The sequence below is a fragment of the Symphodus melops genome, assembly GCF_947650265.1.
Source record: "Symphodus melops genome assembly, chromosome: 14".
Taxonomy (NCBI): domain Eukaryota; kingdom Metazoa; phylum Chordata; class Actinopteri; order Labriformes; family Labridae; genus Symphodus; species Symphodus melops.
The window spans coordinates 2106104-2116401 of NC_136704.1; positions in this window are offsets into that span (position 1 = coordinate 2106104).

Genomic DNA, 10298 nt, shown 5'->3' on the forward strand with positions numbered 1-10298 from the left:
GTAGATCTGTGTGCACGTCTGTAGATCCGTGTGCACGTGTGTAGATCTGTGTGCACGTCTGTAGATCTGTGTGCACGTCTGTAGATCTGTGTGCACGTCTGTAGATCTGTGTGCACGTCTGTAGATCCGTGTGCACGTCTGTAGATCCGTGTGCACGTCTGTAGATCCGTGTGCACGTCTGTAGATCCGTGTGCACGTCTGTAGATCCGTGTGCACGTCTGTAGATCCGTGTGCACGTTTGTTTTTATCTGTAGATTTGTGTGAAAGTTTCCAATTCATCTTTGCAACAACATCTCCTTACTTAACACCCCGTCCAAAACAACGAGAAATATCAGACTAATAAATCAAAATATAAAACTGGAGTTCTCAGAATACAAACTCGTTGATATGTTAAGGAGCGCTTTAAACCATAAATCGCAGAAACAACATGAAATCTGGAAGCCTCTCAGATGGAACAAGCCGACCTGCATCAGCAGCAGGAGGGTTTCACAAAGGATGAGATGGATTATTCTCGGTATTAAGTTGCTTTCATCTTGTGCAAAGACCTCTTCTGTGTTCCTCCAGACATAAACTGGCTGCCTAACAAAGTGATATTTTACTCCACTTTTCTGACAGATTGAGAAGGCTAAGCCAGTTTTCCGCCTCTCTGGTGACCGATAAGAATGATTGCTTCCTGCATGAATCTTAACTCGTGCATATTTCACATCTCTGGAGGTGTGCTGTGGCAAGAAACAAGGTCTACAAATTAAGTGAGAGTTTAAATTTAAGGCTGGAAATGGATGTAGTAAATAAGTTTACGATGTTGCCAATGACGGCAAACAGCCACCGCAAACAGCCTGTGGCTTTAACTTGAAGAGGAGCGTGCTGCAGCTGCAGTAATGGTGCCAATTCATGCCAATCCAAGACGAGCACAGAATCTAGCCACAATTGAAAGCAAAATAAAAATAATAATAACTAAAGTAAGAGCTAATAAAGAGAGGATGCAAAATCAATCAAACCTATGCAAAAGATCAACACTGCATGCACAGCAAACACTGCTGCAGTCTCTGGGCAGAGACCAGAAATGCCCATTTAAAGGCATGGAAGGACAGATAAGACTCTGCAATGAAACCGCAGATTCCTGGGAAAATAAATGATACTGCCAGAGGGGACTGTTTCTGTGGACGGGGCCTCCCACTACTAAACAACTTCATCATAACATCATTCACAGAGGCTGTTGACACGTTCAGTTTGTTTGTTTCCTTTGAAGAAGTTCTGCTCATCTCTCTGTTGACTCGTTACTCAGAGAACCTTTTGCAGATGGTGCCTGAAAGAGGTGGATTTATATATCACCTGTTCGTCTTTGTCTTTAAGTGAAAGCAATGTGCATGAAGTAAACTGTATAATTTCAAATAACCATCAGGAAGCGATTTCACTGGTTTCAAACAAGCCGCAACCTGAGGTCATGAAAAAAGAAGCGCAGTGACGAATTGTATCTGTGATGTCGATGCCAAATAAAGTCTGATCTAATTTGAACTAATCCAATATTGTTGAGAAAAGTCATTTGAGGGATGAATGTGGACGCTGTTTTTAGACATGTGCTCAGCTCTAAGACATAGAAGCAGTCCGCTGATTTGATTTGGATATTTCCATCCATTTAGTTTTAAAGATGTTATCAAAGAAGAAAAATAAGATGAACCTGAATCAATAACTCAGGTTCTCTAAAAAAGGAACAAAGAAAATCCATCATCTGTATCAGTTTGTAAGTCTATAAAAACATCAACCAATGTCTGCCTCCCTTCTCCCTGCTCCCTCTCACGTGCACGAACCAATGAGCTGAAGTCTGCTTCAGGACCAACGGCGCTCGTGCAGGTAAGTAAGGGGGCGTGGCTTTAGAGGGAGCACTGAGGGAATGTTACTTTCAAACTCATGCTAGTTTTAAAACATTACCACCCCTGACTTTCTGAGTTCACACAGGCAGCCCTGAAACTTCAGGAGTTTTGTGTGATTGCTAACAAGGCTTTCGTTTTGGCAGCAGCTGGTGGTCAGGAAGATCCAGCGTCCGTCCCCTCGCTCCCTGCGTTCTGAGCCTGTTGACATACTTACTTGTATATTTACTCCATGATGTGTGTTATGTGTATATCTGCGCAGGTGGATCCCAGAGAACACAGATCCTTTGTTTTCCCTCTCTTCTAGTTTCTCCTCAGAAGCTTTTAAACCAATCGTCCCTGAAGAAGCTCTGGAGGACTTGAAACATGTCCGATCCATCAATAACACCCTTAACTCACCGTGCACACCAGCCAGACGCTGCAAAAACTTTGAGCCACTTGAGAATATTGATGAGTTAACTGCCAGCTACTATTCGTCCTCCTTTAGGTTTCCATCACTCTGACAGTCGAGGGAGTTGGGATGTTTCACAGATGAGCGAAATTCCATGTTCATCCTCATCCCACAAGCCTCACGTTTTACTCATTTGCCTTTTTCATATAGGTTAGCTGGGGTTATGAAGCAGAACTCTTATATAACAAATCCTCTCCGGGTTTTTTCAGCTCATGTAAATGAAGTGAAGAACAGTGAGTGAAAGTCCCGAAACAGTTGACGTCAATGCATACTTTCTATAATGCATCCTAATACAACAACAACAAACACAAGCCTCTCAGGAACATGCGGTCCATAAACTTTCAACAGCTATGAGACATGCTCCAATAAAGCTGAACTAACGCTGTGTTTTTACTGCATGCACACTCGACTGCATTGCACAAGATAAGGTGTCATTATGTGTGCCATATGTTGGCTACAGAGGATGTTTTTTTTTATGTCCATGTGTGCAAAAAATGTTAGGAAAACAAAGAGCCTGCCAATTCTCTCGGGGTTTTTAATAGTTTTTTTTTTAGGTTTTTTTTTAATGTCGGTATTTCATACAAACGCTGCAAAACAAATGCATACGGATACTGGATTTTGACACCCGGGATGAGAAGGCCAAGCGGGGGTTTTGTTGCTTGCAGCCCCGGGATGTCTGGAGCTGCTGCTGACTGTGGAGCTGATGAGCGCCTCTGCCCTCACTATCACAGCCTGACCCACCGTGCCTTCTTCATCCCCGGCTGTCAGAGTCAAGGTTGAACTGGCTCGTAATCTCCTGGATACAGATCAACTTTACTTCCTGTCATCAAATAACGGCACGTTACCACGAAGACCCCCCCTTGAAGCTTAATCTCCCGACGGACCAACGTCCTGTGCTCATGCTGGGGAGCAACATGTTTCTTTCATCTGCAGCCATTTCAACCGTTGCATTTGTTTTGGACGTTTGCAATTGCGTTTCTGAATTTGTAGCTTTGGAGAACGCGTCACCTGTCCTCCACTGCAGGTAAGTATTGTCAGTTGTACATACGGCGGCCTGCACTGGTTGCATATACGTCCTTTTAACGGATTTCAAGAAGGACATTTTGAGCATTCAATGGTTGGATCAAGGATCACATGAGTGCACATTAGAGATTTCTTTTTACTCTGGAACCTCATTCTGGATTGTGGAGTCTAGTGAACCTTTCTTTCCAAACTGCAGCCCAGAGAGACGGTAATTATCCGTAGGACCCTGAATGACTCTCTTTGCTTTAAGTGGTCTTGTGGAAACATCCTTGAAGCAAAGGACAGAAACTCCCGCTGTACACTTGCATTCCAGTCATGTTCAAGAATTTGAAAATATTGACTTAAACACCCTCGTAAGTAGAAACAGAAGCGAAATGATGTGAAAAATGCTCCACGACAACACGGGGTCGTATAACAGAGGATAGGAGAGAAGTAGATGTTGCGTTAATTGTCAGAAATGTTTTTGTTGAAGGGGACTTATTATCCCCTCTTCCACCTTTTCAAACAGTCCATCTGTGCTCTGAATGAAACATCAGTGTTTCTGAGCTTTGGTCCAAATATAACATGAAGCAGCAGAGGAGGTTTATGACCCTGAAGAAACCAGCTCTCTCTGAACGCTCCGTTTTGGTGTGTGTGTCTCTTTAAATACAATAAGCCCCGCCCCCTGAGTTTCCCCCTCGACAGCACTCCTTCACTAGAGAGAGTGTATTTTTTTTTACCATAATCTAATTTAATTTAATCTAATCTTTCCATAAATTGAGAACATTAGAAACGAAGAATTTTTCTCTGTGTCGTAAGACTTCTGCAGACCACAAACAAACGACTGGATGGATTTATTTTACATTTTGTGAGTAGACTCTCAGGTTACCCAAATAAACGTTTAAATACACTGTAGAAGTGGATTTTCGAGAATATGTCCCCTTTAATTCACTCACATTAAGTTGTGTCCTTTGGCTGCTGTCTACTCGACTCAGATTTATTTAAAGGACGAATAAGAGTCAAAGTAAACGTTCCAAATCTTAAAATGAGTTCATCCCTGGAGCGAGTCAAAGCATGGAGAGCCCCACCTGCTGTGTCACTGCATTTATAGGTATCCAGAATAAACAGAAAACACATTCCTGTCTGAGAACGATCCCACGAATGTCACCTCCAACTCAGAGAAACAACAAGTCTTTTTTTACTCTCACATGTAACTTGTACTGTATATGGTCGTCCATGCAAAGTGACCTATTTAAGGTCGGAGGAAAAATTGGACAAAGTGCAGAACGACTTAGATTCTGAACGTTTGTAAGTTGTTTAATGTGTGCTGTACACGAGACATCAGAAGCATCATGACAGAGGAAAGAAAAGAAACATTAAAATAGAAAATCACTGAAATTATTAAAACTTAAAATATCTTCAAGTAAAAATAATTCAAATAAAATTAATTTAAGAAAAAATGTAAAAAAAGTAAAAGTCACAGTGCAGAGTGAAAGATGAAAGATCCCATCTTCTTCTTCTTGTTCTGGTTTTATTTGCTCTTCAGTGTGTTTTCAGCTGTCTTCTGCATGTTTAATCACATCGATGTGCACAAATTAAAAGTCCACAGAAACACGACTTCTCCTACCTCCTGTTAGCTGTAGCATTAGCGGCATGTAATGCTAAACCATTACGCACTTTATAAACCAGCAGTAGGATCTATTCTCCAGCCAGTGTAAAGACCTCACATCAAAGAGTGCCCACACTGTGGACGCAAACAGTCGTGGAGTAAGGTGAAGCACGGATATATTCTACAAACTGTTGTTTTGGATACTGACTTGGAGGTCCCAGTTGTGAGACGAGGTTCTGGTGCAGAGTTTCTCCAGTGTTTGGAGTCAAGACACGCAAGACAAACAAGACAGCACACAGAAAGGGGAAAGAGGAGGGCAAACAGACGAGCACGAGAATTCAAAAGATTAAAATGCTCATTAAAACGTACTTGTGCTTGTTTCAGGAGGACGCACAGTTCAAAACAGGTTACAAGGATTAGTGACCTGAAGCTCTGAGGTCAGGACCGCCAGGAATTTAATATGTAACGTCCAATTTCTCCAGCTGCAGATATGAAAGGTTATGAGTAATCGGACCACCACCGCTGTTTAATCAAACCTGATCATTGCTTTGGAGTCAGACTGATGGTTTTGCATTTAAAGGGAGTTCTCCAGGAGGCGTCTAATCTCCTCTGATTTAACAGTGAGCACGGTGGGAGGACGATAAGAGTTACATAAAGCACGTCACCTGGGACTGAACCCCAACTGATCAACTTTTTGGATGCTGGTCAGAGAAGAGACGATGCCATGTCCTCTTTGTAGAAGCAACTTCACCAAGACCAACAGTATCTCCACAAACACAGGAGGGAAAGAAGACTGTGTGTGTGTGTGTGTGTGTGTGTGTGTGTGTGTGTGTGTGGGTGTGTGTGTGTTTGAATGCAGGAGTACGGCGGCAGCTCCGTCTTCCATAAACTGCGGTCATGTCGACCCGTGCTGTATCTTGTTAGGACCTTCTGTTCAGTGGGCTGATATTTGTTCCTCCTTCGTCTAATTCATTTAGTGTAAAGTGGCGTCATCAGCCCGCCTCGTGTTCTCGACACTCCAGATGTGATATTGCATTAACAACTAATAAGTCACCGGCCTCTTCTATCCCTGTGTTTGTTATGTGGAGACGCACGAGAAGTGACGTTTTACATTTAATTTCGCACAGAATTGAGTTTGGTTGAATACAGCTGATCCTGATCCAAGCTGAAATGTTCTGCTCAGGTGATGCCTGCTGAAAAGTCCACTCTGCATACTAAACTGTGGCTTTTTAGAAAAGGGCCTCTGTGTCCTGAGTCATTCTGTTTCCAGCCAACCTGTCACACTGCTTCTCCTTTGCCTGAAATTATCCTCCGCTCAACGTCTGCCTCCACCCCCCCCACCCCCCCCCCCCCCACCCCCCACCTCTGGATCTCTGGACTCAAACTGTAAAAGGTTTAAAACTTATTGAAACCTTCTGATTCAAAGACCTCGAGAACCAGGTATCGTGAATAAATTCTTCGCCTGGACCAACTCCATGCCTCCCTCACTGTTCTCTGTTCTTATACACTGATCTGAGATAAATGAATGTTCAGGAACTCAACAGGGGTTCTGTTCCTAAAGTGGTTTTAAGTTTTGTAAAACAGAGTCACAGATATCTAATTTAAATGTGCAGGAATCTGACAAAACATCTTTTAATTCATAATTGTTGCAGATGTAGGTAGAACATGTACGTTGGCGCCCTCTGCTGGTCTGCATGTAAACAGCAGCAGCAGGTAATTCATCTGTTTATTTGGAGTTTTTCTCCATCACTTTGGCTTGATTGTCCCAGAAAGTGAAGGAAAAACATTTCTTTTGTGCGACAAGTTTCAAATTTTCATTTCTGTGGATTCAACTGTAGAGTACAAAAAGACAGGTTTGTTTTCAGTTGTTCAAAACACAAGCAGTCAAATCCAGAGGTGCAGGCAGAGCTGAGAAAGAGCCGGGATGAGTTAACAGGAAAAACATAAAGAACCAGGCAACATGAGGGAGGACACACAAGGCGGGAAACATGAGGAGCAGGATCTGGATCCTCGTGGTCGTTCAGTAGACTAAACCCTCGTGGTCGTTCATTGGACTGAACCCTCGTGGTCGTTCAGTAGACTGAACCCTCGTGGTCGTTCATTAGTCTGAACCCTCGTGGTCGTTTATTAGGCTGAACCCTCGTGGTCGTTCAGTAGTCTGAACCCTCGTGGTCGTTTATTAGACTGAACCCTCGTGGTCGTTCATTAGGCTGAACCCTCGTGGTCGTTTATTAGACTGAACCCTCGTGGTCGTTTATTAGACTGAACCCTCGTGGTCGTTCAGTAGACTGAACCCTCGTGGTCGTTCATTGGACTGAACCCTCGTGGTCGTTCAGTAGTCTGGACCCTCGTGGTCGTTCATTGGACTGAACCCTCGTGGTCTTTCAGTAGTCTGAACCCTCGTGGTCGTTCATTGGACTGAACCCTCGTGGTCGTTCAGTAGTCTGGACCCTCGTGGTCGTTCATTGGACTGAACCCTCGTGGTCGTTCATTGGACTGAACCCTCGTGGTCGTTCATTGGACTGAACCCTCGTGGTCGTTCATTGGTCTGAACCCTCGTGGTCGTTCAGTAGTCTGAACCCTCGTGGTCGTTCATTGGACTGAACCCTCGTGGTCATTCAGTAGTCTGAACCCTCGTGGTCGTTCATTGGACTGAGCCCTCGTGGTCGTTCATTGGACTGAACCCTCGTGGTCGTTCAGTGGACTGAACCCTCGTGGTCGTTCAGTAGTCTGAACCCTCGTGGTCGTTCAGTAGTCTGAACCCTCGTGGTCGTTCAGTAGTCTGAACCCTCGTGGTCGTTCAGTAGTCTGAACCCTCGTGGTCGTTCAGTAGTCTGAACCCTCGTGGTCGTTCATTGGACTGAACCCTCGTGGTCGTTCAGTAGACTGAACCCTCGTGGTCGTTCAGTAGACTGAACCCTCGTGGTCGTTCAGTAGACTGAACCCTCGTGGTCGTTCAGTAGTCTGAACCCTCGTGGTCGTTCAGTAGTCTGAACCCTCGTGGTCGTTCAGTAGTCTGAACCCTCGTGGTCATTCAGTAGTCTGAACCCTCGTGGTCGTTCAGTAGTCTGAACCCTCGTGGTCGTTCAGTAGACTGAACCCTCGTGGTCATTCAGTAGTCTGAACCCTCGTGGTCGTTCAGTAGTCTGAACCCTCGTGGTCGTTCAGTAGTCTGAGTCCCTCGTGGTCGTTCAGTAGACTGAACCCTCGTGGTCTTTCAGTAGACTGAACCCTCGTGGTCGTTCAGTAGACTGAACCCTCGTGGTCGTTCATTGGACTGAACCCTCGTGATCGTTCATTGGACTGAACCCTCGTGGTCGTTCAGTAGTCTGAACCCTCGTGGTCGTTCATTGGACTGAACCCTCGTGGTCGTTCATTGGACTGAACCCTCGTGGTCGTTCAGTAGTCTGAACCCTCGTGGTCGTTCATTGGACTGAACCCTCGTGGTCGTTCAGTAGTCTGAACCCTCGTGGTCGTTCATTGGACTGAACCCTCGTGGTCGTTCAGTAGTCTGAACCCTCGTGGTCGTTCAGTAGTCTGAACCCTCGTGGTCGTTCATTGGACTGAACCCTCGTGGTCGTTCATTGGACTGAACCCTCGTGGTCGTTCATTGGACTGAACCCTCGTGGTCGTTCATTGGACTGAACCCTCGTGGTCGTTCATTGGTCTGAACCCGTGTGGCATCGTATCTTTGATGTAACATGAAACTGTGGTGTCAGTATTGCACATGCTTTAATTTATTATCTTTTCCCCATTTTTCACGAGGAACCTCGGCGCTCACCACGATGAAACATTAAGAAACATTAAGACTGTACTGCTGTCCAGAACAATAATTCTGTGTGTACTCACGTTCTCCTCTCGAGGCCCTTTCTTTGTGTTGCTCTGGAGAAACGTGTTCCTCGAGCCACAAGGAGAATTTACACTGGAGATACACAGGAGCTAATTAACCACAGGTGTTAGGGTTAGGGTCCCTAAGGGTTAGGAACCAGAGTCTGTTGGACCCCTCCCACCAGGGTTCATCAACATTATGTCTGCCAGTTTCCCCACACCTCCTCCTCTTCCTCTCTGTCTTTATTTCACTCCCAGATGGATAATTCCTCAAACGTGTGGTTTTCAATAGAGAGTGAGTGCTGCCAGATGGCCCCCCATTAGGGAGGTATCCTACTGTCATTGCAAAATGTGATAAATTTAGAGTCACTGCTGTGGTCTAAAGTTTGTCTGCCCCTTGGGGGCCCCCTACTGGCCGGGGTGAAAAAAGCACGTGGAAGTAGAGAAGAATAAAAGCTAAAGAGGCCAAAAAGCTGCAGCGACACTTGTAGTTTGAAGATCCACTTTGTTGACTTAATAAGACCAATTTGTTTAAGTCTTTATTTATATAGCACTTTGAAAACACTTTCTTACAAGGAAAACATGTGCAAAAAATCGGCATAAGGAAGGGTGTTACTATGAGATTACATGAAGGCTTGTCTGTACAGGTGAGTTTTTAGGTACGTCTTGAAAATGTCCAAAGATTCTGCAGATCTGAAGGTGTGTGGGAGTTGATCCAAAGAATCAAGAACAAGAAGTTGATTCATTTTGATTTGCAGGCTTGTGGCCTTCATCATCCTGACCTTGATAAGATGAAACACATTTATGGATTAAAAAAAAAAAAAGTCCCAGAAATGAATAATGTCTCCTACAGTTCACTTGGACGCTTTAATCCAAAGCATCATGCATCAGAGAGGAAGAACATCACAAGCAAAGATCTAAAAGGAAACAACGTCAGTAAGTGCAAAACAACAGAGTCTGATTGGACGCGTGCTGACAGGAAGTGGCCACCTGTTGTGTCTCACAGAACTTGTGTGATGTCATATCTCTGAGGTGAAAGATGACGTAGAGTAAAGGATGTGGACGATGAGTATACTGCTCTCTATCGCCTCCTACAGGCGAAACAGATAACAGCTGTAACACTCTATACCTGTATTGGCATTCTTATGCTTGTTTAAAAGTTAACACCCTTTCTGGTTCAAACACCACATAACCAGTGTAGAAACCATCATACAAGTCACATGTTCTCAAACAAAACCATCATCATCATCATGAAAGCCGTAGATGTTCATACAGAGCTTGGGTCTTTAGCTTTTTCTTAAAGGTGCAAAGTGACTCTGCAGATCGACTGGAGTGTCGAAGTTTGTCCCACCACCAGGGGGCGATGGAGGAGACGAGTCTACATACCCTGATGTGAAGGTTGGATCAGACACCTTTCATTGAGTGTAGACCTGGACTGGAGCGTTTAGGTCAGGAGGAGTCGTTTAGCAGAGTTATAAGTTTGATACAAGCAGGAGAGGAGGAGATGAACAAGGGAGTGACATGTGTTCTTTTAGGGAGG